General features: G+C 40.6%; 1 protein-coding gene and 1 non-coding gene across 3 annotated transcripts in view; one reads left to right on the forward strand and one right to left on the reverse strand.

Moving 5' to 3' along the window:
* CERS6 (ceramide synthase 6) overlaps positions 1-14,023 on the reverse strand; it is a 325,638-nt gene that overhangs the window by 156,479 nt on the left and 155,136 nt on the right. The window lies entirely within an intron of this gene.
* Positions 13,004-13,110, forward strand: LOC116809798 (U6 spliceosomal RNA). Its single transcript, XR_004369983.1, has one exon. It is a non-coding gene; the product is annotated as a U6 spliceosomal RNA (small nuclear RNA).

Consider the following 14,023-nt stretch of genomic DNA (forward strand, 5'->3'; position numbering starts at 1 on the left):
GAGAAGTGGTGAAAGTGGGCATCCTTGTCTTGTTCCAGTTTTCAGAGGGAATGCTTTCAACTTTTCCCCATTCAGTATTATTTTGGCTGTGGGTTTATCATAGATGGCTTTTCTTACATTCAGGTATGTCTGCTGAATGCCGATTTTGCTAAGGGTTTTAAACATAAAGCCATGCTGAATTTTGTCAAATGCTTTTTCTGGGTCTATTGAGATGATCGTGTGATTTTTGTTTTTATTCTGTTTATGTGTTGTATCACATTTATTGACTGATGTATGTTAAGCCACTCCTGTATCCCTGGTATGAAACTCACTTGATTATGCTGGATTATTTTTTGACATGTTGTTGGATTTGGTTAGCTAGTACTTTGTTAAGGATTTTTGCATCTATGTTCATCAGGGATATTGGTCTGTAGTTTTCTTTTTTGGTTATGTCCTTTCTTGGTTTTGGTATTGGGGTGACACTGGCTTCATAGAATGATTTAGGGAGAATTCCTTCTTTCTCTATCTTGTGGAATAGAGTCAATAGGATTGGTACCAAATGTACTTTGAATGTCTGGTAGAATTCAGCTGTGAATCCATCTGGTCCTGGACTTTTTTTTGTTGGTAAGTTTTTAATTACAATTTGAATCTCACTGCTTGTTATTGGTCCATTCAGGGTGTCTAATTCTTCCTGATTTAAGCTAGGAGGGTTGTATCTTTCCAGGAATTTATCTATCTCCGCTAGGTTTTCTGGTTTATGGGTGTAGAGGTGTTCATAGTAGCCTTGAATGATCTTTTGTATTTCTGTAGTGTCAGCTGTAATATCTCCTGTTTCATTTCTAATTGAGCTTATTTGGATTTTCTCTCTTCCTTCCTTGGTTAATCTTGCTAATGGTCTATTAATTTTATTTATCTTTCCAAATAACCAACATTTTATTTCATGTATCTTTTGTATTTTTTTTTTGTTTGTTTCAACTTCATTTAGTTCTGCTCTGATTCTGGTTATTTTCTTTCTTCTGCTGGGTTTGGGTTTGGTTTGTTCTTGCTACTCCAGTTCCTTGAAGTGTGATCTTAGATTGTCCGTGTGTGCTCTTTCAGACTTTTTGATGTAGGCATTTAGGGCTATGAACCTTCCTCTTAGCACCACCTTTGCTGTATCCCAGAGGTTTTGACAGGTTGAGCCACTATTGTCATTCAGTTTGAAGAATTTTTAAATTTCCATCTTGATTTCATTTTTGACCCAATGATCATTCAGGAGCAGGTTATTTAATATCCATGTATTTGCATGGTTTTGAAGGTTCCTTTTGGAGTTGATTTCCACTTTTATTCTGCTGTGGTCTGAGAGAATGCTTGATATAATTTCAATTTTCTTAAATTTATTGAGACTTTTGTGGCCTATCATATGGTCTGTCTTGGAGAAGTTTCCATGTGCTGATGAATCAAATGCATATTCTGTGGTTGTTGGGTAGAATGTTGTGTAAATATCTATTAAGTCCATTTGTTCCAGGGTACAGTAAAAATACATTGTTTCTTCGTTGACTTTCTGTTTTGATGACCTGTCTAATGCTGTCAGTGAAGTACTGAAGTCCCCACTATTACTGTGTTGCCATCTATCTCATTTTTTAGGTCTAGTAGTAACTGTTTATAAATTTGGGAGCTCCAGTGTGAGGTGCATAAATATTTAGAATTGTGACATTTTCCTGTTGGACAAGGCCTTTTATCATTATATAATGTTCCTCTTTGTCTTTTTTAACTGCTGTTGCTTTAAAGTTTGTTTTGTCTAATATAAGAATAGCTACTCCTGCTCGCTTTTGGTGTCCATTTGCATGGAAAGTCTTTTTCTACTCCTTTACCTTAAGTTTATGTGAGTCCTTATGCATTAGATAAGTCTCCTGAAGGCAGCAGTAGTTGGTTGGTGAATTCTTATCCGTTCTGCCATTCTGTATCTTTTAAGTGGAGCACTTAGGCCATTTACATTCAATGTTAGTATTGAGATGTGAGGTACTATTGCATTCATCATGCTATTTATTGCCTGTATACCTTGCTTTTTAATTTTTTTCCTAAATTGTATTTTTGTTTTATAGATCCTGTGAGATCTATGCTTTAAAGAGGTTCTGTTCTGATGTGTTTCCAGAATTTGTTTCAAAATTTAGAGCTCCTTTTAGCAGTTCCTGAAGTGCTGGCTTGGTAATGGCAAATTCTCTCAGGATTTGTTTGACCGAAAAAGACTGTATCTTTCCTTCATTTGTGAAGCTTAGTTTCGCTGGATACAAAACTTTCAGCTGATAATTGCTTTGTTTGAGGAAGCTGAAGATAGGGCTCCAATCCCTTCTAGCTTGTAGGATTTCTGCTGAGAAATCTGCTGTAAATCTGATAGGTTTTCCTTTATAGGTTACCTGGTGCTTTTGCCTCACAGCTCTTAAGATTCTTTCCTTCGTCTTAACTTTAGATAACCTGATGACAGTGCGCCTAGGCGATGATCTTTTCGCGATTAATTTCCAGATGTTCTTTGTGCGTCTCATATTTGGATGTCCAGGGCTCTAGCAAGGCCAAGGAAGTTTTCCTCGATTATTCTCCCCAATATGTTTTCCAAACTTTTAGATTTCTCTTCTTCCTCAGGAACACCAATTATTCTTAGGTTTGGTCGTTTAACGTAATCCCAGACTTCTGGGAGGCTTTGCTCATTTTTCTTATTCTTTTTTCTTTGTCTTTGTTGGATTGTGTTAATTCAAAAACCTTGTCTTCAAGCTCTGAAGCTCTTTCTTCTGCTTGTTCGACTCTATTGCTGAGACTTTCCAGAGCATTTTGCATTTCTCTTAGTGCATCCAGTGTTTCCTAAAGTTTTGATTGTATTTTATTTATGCTGTCTATTTCACCAAAGATTTCTTCCCTCATTTCTTCTATCTTTTGTTTTTATTTTGTTAAATTGGACTTCACCTTTCTCTGGTGCCTCCTTGATTAGCTTTATAACTGACCTTCTGGATTCTTTTTCAGGTCAGTCAGGGATTTCTTCTTGGTTTGGATCCATCGCTGGTGAGCTGGTGTGATTTTTGGGGGGTGTTAAAGAAACTTGTTTTGTCATATTTCCAGAATTGTTTTTCTGGTTCCTTCTCATTTGAGTGGGCTATGTCAGAGGGAAGGTCTGGGGTTCAAGGCTGCTGTTCAGATTCTTTTGTCCCATGAGGTGTTCCCTTGATGTAGTATTCTCCCTCTTTTCCTAGGGATGTGGCTTCCTGAGAGCCGAGTTGTAGTGATTGTCATCTTTCTTGTGGATCTAGCCACGCAGCAGGTCTACCAGGCTCTGGGCTGGTGCTGGGGGTTGTCTACACTGGGTCCTGTGATGTGAACCATCTGCAGATCTCTCAGCTATGGGTACTAGCTCCAGAGGAGGTGGCAGGGTGGTGAAATGGACTCTGTGAGGTTCCTTAGTTTTGGTTGTTTAATGAACTATTTTTGTGCTGACTGGCCTCCTACCAGGAGCTGAAGCTTTGAAGAGAGCATCAGCTGTGGTAGTACAGCGAGGATCAGGCAGTGGGTGGGGACCTAGAACTCCCAAGAGTATATGCCTCTTGTCTTCAGCTACTAGAGTGAGCTGGGAAGGACCATCAGGTGGGGGCAAGGCTAGGCATGTCTGAGCTCAGACTCTCCTTCGGCAGGAGTTGCTGCAGCTGCTGTGGGGGATGGGGGTGTGGTTCCCAGGTCAATGGAGTTATGTTCCGAGGAAGATTATGGCTGCCTCTGCTGTGTCATGCAGGTTGGTCAGGGGAATGGGGGAAAGCCAGCAATTACAGGCATCACCCAGCTTCCACACAACCGAAAAGGCCGCTGTCACTCCCACCATGTACCCCGCAACAGCACCAAGTTTGTTTCCAGGCAATGGCAAGCAGGGCTGAGAACTTGCCCCAGGCTACCAGCCTCCCAGCTGTGAAAGCAAGCTGGGCTCTTTTAATTGCCCTAACATACCAGACACACAATGCAGACATTTAAACTCATGCTTCATCTCCTGGAGTTTTAAGTTGTTTGTAAAGAAAATACATGTATGTGTAGACACAGATGTTTATATATGTGTATATGTTCACACACATATGCATATGGATATTATGAAAATATGTGTATGTACACATACATTTGTATGTACATATGTATGAAAGTTAAACCTATGTATGTCAAGGATCTCCCATCCAATTGAAAACAAATGTAGTTGCACAGACTTCTGACCGATAATTTGTATTTTCTATTTGAGAAGATGCTCTTGTTCCTTCCTCACTCAGAGAAGGGACCATAATCAGCCTAACAATCTGTCATTGCTTAGATTTTTCCAATAAATGCCAGTGAACTTGCACTCCTGCATAAGAAAAGCCATTTCACAAAACCCAACCCCATTACAATGCACACAATGAAGTTCTTAGCTGACTGGCTGATGCCATATGAGCTGCATGCTGATTGGAAGAGTTATGAGTTGCTCACACATCAGCTATATTCATACCGCAGCACCTCATGTTCTAAATAACAAGGGTCCTTTTTTCACTAAGAGCATGGGAAGACAGTGACACTGAGCTGCCCACTTGAACCGAGCATCATGATTTCTGGTCCTAGCTGCTATTACATGGTATTACATATTGACTGTAAAGCTATACTTAGAAAATGAGCAGCATGAAACAATGGGCGAACATGAGATCATGAGGTTGCCAAGCAGGAAACACTGTAGTAACAGTGTTTACACCTGATACACACAGGGTGATCCTGGGCAAGTTTAAGTGTCTCTTCTGGAGAAACAATCAGACTGTTAAGTTCTCTTGAACTCTTATATTTTGAGTCCAAGTCCTATATTAGTTAAGTCTTGTATCCTGATCCTGCAATATTTGGCACAACTGGCCATTCCACCTTGTTTGAATCACTGCTGCTGTGCTCATTCCCTTTCTGTCCCAACCCTCTGCTTCTCTTGCCTTGTGCACAGACAACCCTTGGTTTGTCAATGCCAGTGACACCTGAGGTTCCATCCTCAGCCTTCTTTTCACACCATGTGCTCCTGCTAGGTGAACTCACCCACTCCCTGTATGCTGGGCAATCACTGCCCTTAACCATCTCTATATCCCTGGACACCCAATGTCATCTGGACACCCAAATGCCGGCACCTGAGGCTCAAAATCCAAAAACAAACAAACAAAACATATTATCTTTCTCCCAGGAATCCACTGTTTCTTCCTTCTATCTCTGTCAAGGACACTATTCTCCACTCAATGTCCCAGGTCCTTGAGTCTTCCTTCGCCTTCAACCCCCTTTATCCCAGGCATCAAACCTCTAAGTTCTGCATTGGAAATATCCCTTTCATTTACTTCCTTTGCTCCATTCCCTCAGTCTCTTCCTTAGCCCAAAACATCTAGTCTTTATCTTTCTTCAAGAGGTAGGCTGGCATTAGCTGAGTGCCACAGCCAGACCTGTAAGCCAGGCTGTCAATTGATTAATCATGACAGAACAGTCACAAAGTCCAGAATATTTGCTTTGACATGAATGAGAGTTACTCCTCCTGCGGAAAAATCTACACAGGGGGTTGCTTGCAAAACACAGAAAAAGAACAAGAGGAGTCTGAGATCTTAAGAAGTGCTGCTCAGACAGATGGCCTAAGGCACTGTCACCAAAGAGCAATTCTTACATATCCAGAGGCCAACACTCCTAATCCCCCAATGCTTTAATATTCTCAGCCAACTTGAATCTCAAAATCTCTGCAACAGGCAACCCATATGATGTCTCTGTGCCTCCACCCTTTTCTTAGCTGGGTAAAGCTAATCAATTGTTGCTCTGGCCTAGCCTGGGATAACCTTTTTAGGGAGACTAGACAAATCTCATTCTTGTTTCACCATATGTGAATTAAACAAAACAACACAAAAAAGCCTTAACCCTGAGTTTTCTTCTTTATCCAACTCAACCTTTCATGATCCTCCTGCAGTTTTCTCTGATCTCCACCTCCCAAGAAGTGTTTATCCCCATGAGATATTGTTCTAACATTAAGATAACATATGTTATTAGTCATCCTTTAAGTGACCAACAATCAGTTGGATATTTTCAACTCTGAGTGAAAGATCTGTGACTTAAAGCTTCTACACAGGACTAGCTCTCAGGAAGCTATGTTCACTCAGCCTGGGCATGAAGACTTCCTCCACAATTTTCACACAGTCTGTTTGATCCTAGGCACTCCCTATGCCTCTTTCTCATCTGCAAAATGAAAATAAAACCACCTACTTCAACGGGTTAGAATGAGGATTAAATGAGGCAATACTTCTAAAGTATATAGAATAGCATTCAACACATGGCAAGGGCTCCATAACTCTTAACTATCATTACTATTTTTATATAGCTGGTATATGACGTGCACCCAATAAATGACTTCAAGTTTCATGAGTATGGGCCAGTGCCAATGGCTAGACAAACTACCAACTACAATATGACTCTACGACAGACATCTCCTATTAGACTTGAAGAAGACACCAGTGTAGAATGAAGGAGGGCTTCATTCTTACAAAGTGGTTAAGCAGTAGGTCGTGTAAATGACAGACTCTGTGTTGCTTTTTTGTTAAATTTCTGTGTCAGGATTTGGCTGACTTCTTACTTTTCCCTTGTTTGTATTTTTAAAGTTATTTAATATTTAATGTTATAAAACCACTTGAGATTGCTACTACACTAAATCTGTACTTTGTACAAGCAGCTCTGAAAATGTTAAGGATAAAATTTAGTAGGGCTGGAAAGTGAAAAGTACAGCAGTGAATTTCCATGGCAATGTGGTGTTATAAATAAGACATGATACATGGATAAATCAACCAATGAAGATGTACAGATGAACAAAGTAAGTATGTTTATTCATGGGTTTTAAAATCTTTTTGTATTCTGGTATTTTATAGCCACAAAATTAAATAATCTAACCTTCAAGGTCATCATGTAAGACCTTTAAACCGAGTCTCTAAACAAAAGTTGCAAACTTAAATCTCTACAGGGACTAGGCAGGTTAAGGCAATTGAGGGAGCTGGTTAAACTTAGCTCTCAGAGTACTGAGATGAATGGTTACTGGCACACAGTTTCTATGCTGGCAATGCTGGGGAATGTGGCTATTTCAATATCCCACTGAAATAAGGGCCGGTCAAATGTCAAGAAACAATGCAAACTCAAGTGTTGTCAGATTTTCCCCCATTTTTTCACAGAAAGCTGAAAAATAAGACCAGACTTTTTAAATGCTGGCGATTAATTCTATTAAAAATAAAAATCAGGCCAGGCGCAGTGGCTCATGCCTGTAATCCCAGCACTTTGAGAGCTGAGGCGGGCATATCACTTGAGGTCAGGAGTTCGAGACCAGCCTGGCCAACATGGTGAAACCACGTCTCTGCTAAAAATACAAAAAATTAGCCAGGCGTGGTGGTGTGCGCCTGTAGTCCCAGTTACTCTGGAGGCTGAGGCATGAGAATTGCTTGAGAATTGAGGCATAAGATTGCACCACTACACTCCAGCCTAGGCGACAGAGTGAGACTCTGTCTCAAAAAATAAGTAAATTAATTAAAAATAAAAATCATACAGGCCAAATCATGCAGGCTAGATTCAACTTGGGGCTGCCAGTTCACAATCTGTGCTTTAACTATAGTATGTGGCAGGGATAGGTGGGATGGTCTACTCTTCTTACACTCTAAACTATATTCCATATAGAATGAAAGTCTGCTTTCCTGAAACATAGAATTTTCATAGGGAAAATTCACTCTTGCATTAGACTATTAAATAATAATCTAATGAACTTTTGCTCAGTTCTTGGAAAATGTCTACCAAATAAAAATGAAATCGAATCAAATAAATTCTATTTGTTATTATGCTAACAACCAGACAGCCATTCATTAAGATATACCAAGGATTTACTAAATACCAAGACATACTACTAGGTGCTGGGAATATAAATATGAATTAAGTCAAAGTCCTTCCTCAAGGGCCTGACAAGCTAATCTCCAAAGCTGCTTCCTGATGGATGGGCAACAGCTGTAAATCTAAGGAAGCCTTACCTATTCTAAAAAAATCAGTCACATCTTTTGTCTTCACTCCAAGCTTGTGACAATATTTGGAGAGTTACCTCTATTCTCAAGGTCATCCTGCCCTAGTGTCACTGGGAAAAAATGCCTGGAGAACTCAGTCTTTCCACATCAAACCTATTAAGCCCTGTTAAAATAGAGATGGTGACCCTTCTCACCCCTTCTCTGGGTAAGCAGCAAGGAAAGAGTGGTTGCGTAGAGAAGCAGAAGAGGACAAGGCAGAACACAAACCTCAAAGTTCCTGAGAGCTAAGTAGTTTTCCCAATGTCCAAATCCTCTCAAGACTTTAGGGTAACACAGAGCAGGGAAAAATGGGCAAGGCTTCAGTGGCTCTCAACAGGGGGCTGTCATTAAAGGTATGAAGGTCCCCACTTGATGGTAGTGGAGGAAGAGCTCACGGACATAGGAGCTGAGGGTAGCCAGGCCCTTTCTGGTATTGTTCTGAAACTAAAAATGACTTGGATCGAAATGATTCTTGACATTATGAAACATTTATCGAGAATGAACTACATTCTCGTATTTATCTTTCCTCTTCTAGTGAAAAGCACAATAAAGGCAAATCAATGTTCATACTTTGAGAAACAACAAAAAGGAAATGTAATCCACCCCACTGTCAAAGATTTCATCATAAGATTTTTTTAAAGTTTGAAAATGTATAAAAGAAGGGAGGCCGGGGTGGTGACTACTCGCAGTTCCAGCTACTTGGGAGGCTGAAGTGGGAGGATCCCTTGAGCCCAAGAGTTTAAGACTGCAGTGGGTAGGTGGGGAGGCAATCAGTAAGAAATTTCCAGCTAGAGTTACTATAGTAAATGGGTCATTCAAATCATCTCATGAATGATAACAATTTAAATTACAAAATGAACAACAATTCAAATTACAAAAATAAAATTATTCATACTTTTCCTAGAATATACTAGGTAATTCAAGGCAGAAATAGACTATCATATTGCAAACTGATTCTCAAGTGGTTATTGTAATCACTTGTACATAGTTGGAATATAGTGGCTAAGGTAACAAACACACATTCTTTGTTCCATTGCATGCTTTAGAGTAACATTACTGCCTAGTGCTATAAAACCTCTTTCATGTAGAACCTCAGGTTAACCAGGAAAGCAATGACAAGAAAGGAGACAGTTAGAGAGCCTTCATAGAAGAGCTGTGCCTTCAATGAAGGGACAGCATGCAGATATTCTCAGAACCAAGCCTAGAGATTAGGACTGCTTTCTAACGAGGTCAATAATTAACACCTGCAGTGTTCCTCAACATGGTTTCTGACTCCAGGATTTTGTCCATTTATAGCCAGATTGAGGTTCCTAAAAGAACAACTCTGAAGACACTTAGAAATTGAGCCTCAAGGCTTTCAATAAATGAATCCCACCTAGACTCTAGGTCTTGGTCCCTACTAGCCCAATGTGTGTGTCTCCTGAAACATCAGCTCTGGGCCTGCTGCTGCCTTGACCAACCTTCATCATCTGTCAAAAACAAATCTCCCAGAGAGGGCCCCCACCCATCATTTCTTCTGCAAGACTTCCCTCTTCCTTCAACTCCTGTGGTGCTCTCCTTCAGAAAGGGGTCACAGGATTCTTTTGCATTGCCAATCATGCCTCCTTAACATCAAAACCAGACAATCAACAACAACAACAACAACAAAAATCTATCGACTACCTACTACCTTCCAGCCACTGTTAAGTGAATTCAAATGTGTAATTCTATTTTATCCATCATAGCAACATGTCAACATGGCTCATCTGAGGTCAACAGCTAGTAAACACAGGAGTGGGGACTCAAACTCAAGATGACACCAGGGATGTCTGATGTGAAAGCCTGTGCTTTTTGTACAGGAGCACTCTACCTATCGTTTAACAATAACAAAAATAATAGTTAACATCTACCAAATAATTACCAGCCGATATGCTTCTAAACACCTTACATGTTCTAATTCATTAATCCTCACAAAAACTCTGCAAGGTTAATACTGTTATTACTCTCATTTTAGAGATATAGAAGGAGACATAGAAAGATCAAGCAACTTGCCTGAACTCCATGTCTTGTAAGTGGCAGAGGATGTGCCCTTAAGCAGTATACAATATCTTCTGATAGTGCTGCCTAGCTGATTTCAGATTTTTATACATAGCTCTTATGTTCAACTTCTCCCCCTATATTCCTTATCATCCTTTTTGCATTATAATAGAAAGTTATTTAAAGAGATGAGTGGTATGTATGAAGAGTAGGGGAAACAAATGAAAAAGGAGCACTCCCACTTCTTGGCCTTGGTGGTCCACACAGGATGAAACCCTCAGGCTAGGCTTGAGATAGAACCAATCATCTAAGATAACCTCTCCCTACTGATGTCCTTGAAGTCACCTTTGACAGATGCACCCTAAATGGAAAATGAAGTAAAGAGATATAGGCCGCAGGTAAACCTGGTGCTGCCTAGAGCTCTAGCACTGTGTGGGTATCCAAAATATCCAAACTACCTAATGAGGTGACCAACCCTGACACTGACTCACTGGAGGAGTTCCACAAACTCCTACAAATCTCAGCTTTGGAATAAAATAATCAACATGAGAAAAAATATTGGAAATCTCTTCCATGTTATGAATTCATAACTCATGTTTCAAAATGCATTGTCCTTCAAAAGATGCCATAAATAAAAGACAAGCCATAGATTAGGGGAAAATGTTTGCAAGTCATTAAACCCACAAAGGATTTGTATAAAGAACTTTTAAACCTCAATAGTACAAAAATGAACACAACTTTGAAACGTGCAAAAGATCTAAACAGATATCTACCAATACATAAATTACCAATAATCAAATGATAACGCAACATCATTATTCAAAAGGGAAATAAAAATTGAATCTATAATGAGAGATCACTTCACACCCCACTAGAATAGTTAAAATTGAAGAGATAATAGCAATGTTTTTGAGGATGTAGTGAAACTGGAACCTGAATACACTGCTGGTGGGAAGATGAAATGGTATATCTTAGAAAGTCTGATAATTTCTTAGATATTCATGTTCATATTTCATATCTCTAAATTTGAATTTATCATATGACTCAGTAAGCAATTTCTCTTTTAGGTAGCTACCCAAGAGAAATGAAGACATGTCCAGGCAAAGGCTTCTATCTGAATGTTCACAGCAGCATTATTCATAGCAGCCAAAAAGCAAGGACAATCAAATACCCACTCAATGGTGAATGGATAAACAAAGTGAGGTATATCCTTTCAAATGAAGTACTGATATAGTCTCTGAGCTGTATGAAACTCAAAAGCATTATGCCAAGTGGAAGAAGTTAGCCACAAATACCACATATTGGGTGATTCCATTTATATGAAATGTTCTGAAAAGGCAAATCTATTGCGACAGAAAATAGATTAGTGATGGTTACCTGGGGCTGGGAGTACAAGGGAGTGAAAGCAAATGGGCTGTCCATAGTTGCTCTGTTTGCTCCACAGGGAAGTCAGCTCACAAGTGAGGTTCTCTCTCTGATGCATTCAAAAGGATGGAACATACATTAAGAAAGAGATAACTGATACCCAAGGTATTTCATGATAGAAGCAAACACTGAGGTAATGTTCCATTCCATGAGAGCCCAGAGCCAACTCCTTCATATGGGGAGGGTATTCTGTAATTCTCTCCTCTTTGTATACTTCCAAAATATATTGTAATGACTACTGATTGATTTAAAATTTTGCAGCAAACCTTTTATACTTTCTTCATTAACCCCTGAAAAGACTGCAAAAACATAAGACATTTCTATTAAGATATACTAGTTTTGGCCTGGCGCAGTGGCTCACCCCTGTAATCCCAGCACTTTGGAAGGCCGAGGCAGGCGGATCATGAGATCAGGAGATCGAGATCATCCTGGCCAACATGGTGAAACCCTGTCTCTACTAAAAATACAAAAATTAGCTGGGCATAGTGGCATGTGCCTGTAATCCCAGCTACTTGGGAGGCTGAGGCAGGAGAATCGCTTGAGCCAGGGAGTCGGAGGTTGCAGTGAGCCAAGATCATGCCACTGCACTCCAGCCTGGCAACAGAGCGAGACTCTGTCTCAAAAAAAAAAAAAAAAAAAAAAGATATACTAGTTTTGATTACTGGGAAGAGTAATTTAAGAGTTTTTTTAAAAAGTAATGACTTATCTCTTATAATCAAAATAAGGAAAGATGTTGCAACATCATTCCCTAGACTAAGGGTTAGTAAATTTTTTCTGGAAGGCCAGTTAGTAAATATTTTAGGGTTTGTGCACCAAGAAGAAAAACTAAGGATATTATGTAAGTATTTATATAACTGTTTAAAAATGTAAAAACCATTTAAAAATGTAAAATATAACCATTTAAAAATGTAAAAACTCTTTGTATTAGTCCATTCGTGAATTGTTATAAAGAAATGACTGAGACTGGGTAATTTATAAAGAAAAGAGGTTTAACTGGCTCATGGTTCTACAGGCTGTACAGGAACCACAGCAGCATCTGCTTCTGGAGAGACCTCAGGAAACTCACAATCATGCCAGAAGGCAAAGGGGATGCAAGCACGTCTTACATGGCCAGAGCAGGAGCAAGAGAGAGAGAGGGAAGGTGCCACACACTTTTAAACAACCAAATCTCATGAGAACTCACTATCGCAATGACAGCACCAAAGCGGATGATGTTAAACCAAGAGAAACCAAACCCATGATTTTCTAATCACCTTCCACCAGGTCCCACCTCCAGCATGGGGATTACATATCAGTATGAGATTTGGGTGGGTACAGAGATCCAAACAATATCAATCTGCCCCTGGCCCCTCCCAAATCTCATGTTTTCCTCACATTTCAAAATAAAATCATACCTTCCCAACAGTCCCCCAAAGTCTTAATTCATTCCATCATTAACTCAAGACCACAGTACGAAGTCTCATCTGAGACAAGGCTAGTTCCTTCTCCCTATGAGCCTGTAAAATAAAAAACTACTTAGTGTGCTCACTTTGGCAGCACATATACTAAAACAGGAAAGATCCAGAGAACATTAGCATGGCCCTTGCACAAGGATGAGACACAAATTCTTGAACCATTCCATATTTAAAACCAACAACAACAAAAACAAGTTAGTTACTTCTAAGATACAATGGCGGTATAGGCTTGGGTAAATACTCCCATCCAAAAAGGGAGAAATTAGGCAAAAGAAAGGGGCTACAGGCCCCATGCAAGTCTGAAACCCAGCAGGGCAGTCATTAAATCTTAAAGCTCCAAAATAATCTCCTTTGACTCCCTGTCTCACATCCAGGGCACACTGGTGCAAGAAGTTGGTTCCCCAGGCCTTCCTTGGGCAGCTCCACCCCTGTGGCTTTGCAGGGCTCAGTCCCCGTATTTGCTCTGAAGGGCTGGCAATGAGTACCTGCAGCTTTTCCAGGTGCAGGGTCCAAGCTGCTGGTGGATCTACCATTTTGGGGTCTGGACGACAGTGGCCCTCTTCTCACAGCAATGCTAGGCAGTGCCCCAGTGGGGACTCTGTGTGGGGGCTCTAACCCCACATTTCCCCTCTGCACTGCCCTAGCACAGGTTCTCCACGAGGGCTCTGTCCCCACAGCAGGCTTCTGCCTGGACATTCAGGCTTTTCTATACATCCTCTAAAATCTAGGTGGAGGCCCCCAAGCCTTAACTCTTACACTCTGCGCACCTGCAGGCTTAACGCCATGAGGAAGCCACCAAGGCTTATGACTGGCAGCCCTGAAGCAACATCTCAAGCTGGATCTGGGCCCCTTTGAGCCATGGCTGGAGCAGCTGGGATGTACGGAGCAGTGTCCCAAGGCAGGGCAGCAGGGTCCTGGGCCTAGCCCAGGAAACCATTCTTCCACTCCTAGGACTCTTGGTCTGTGATGGGAGGGGGTGCCATCACATCCCATGGCAGGGAGGTGCCTTTGAGGCCTTCTCCCCATGGTCTTGGCTGTTAGCACTTGGCTCCTCTTTATCTATGCAAATTTCTGCAGCCTGCTTGA

Source organism: Hylobates moloch, unplaced genomic scaffold (assembly GCF_009828535.3).
Source record: "Hylobates moloch isolate HMO894 unplaced genomic scaffold, HMol_V3 SCAFFOLD_1, whole genome shotgun sequence".
In the NCBI taxonomy this organism is placed as follows: Eukaryota; Metazoa; Chordata; class Mammalia; order Primates; family Hylobatidae; genus Hylobates; species Hylobates moloch.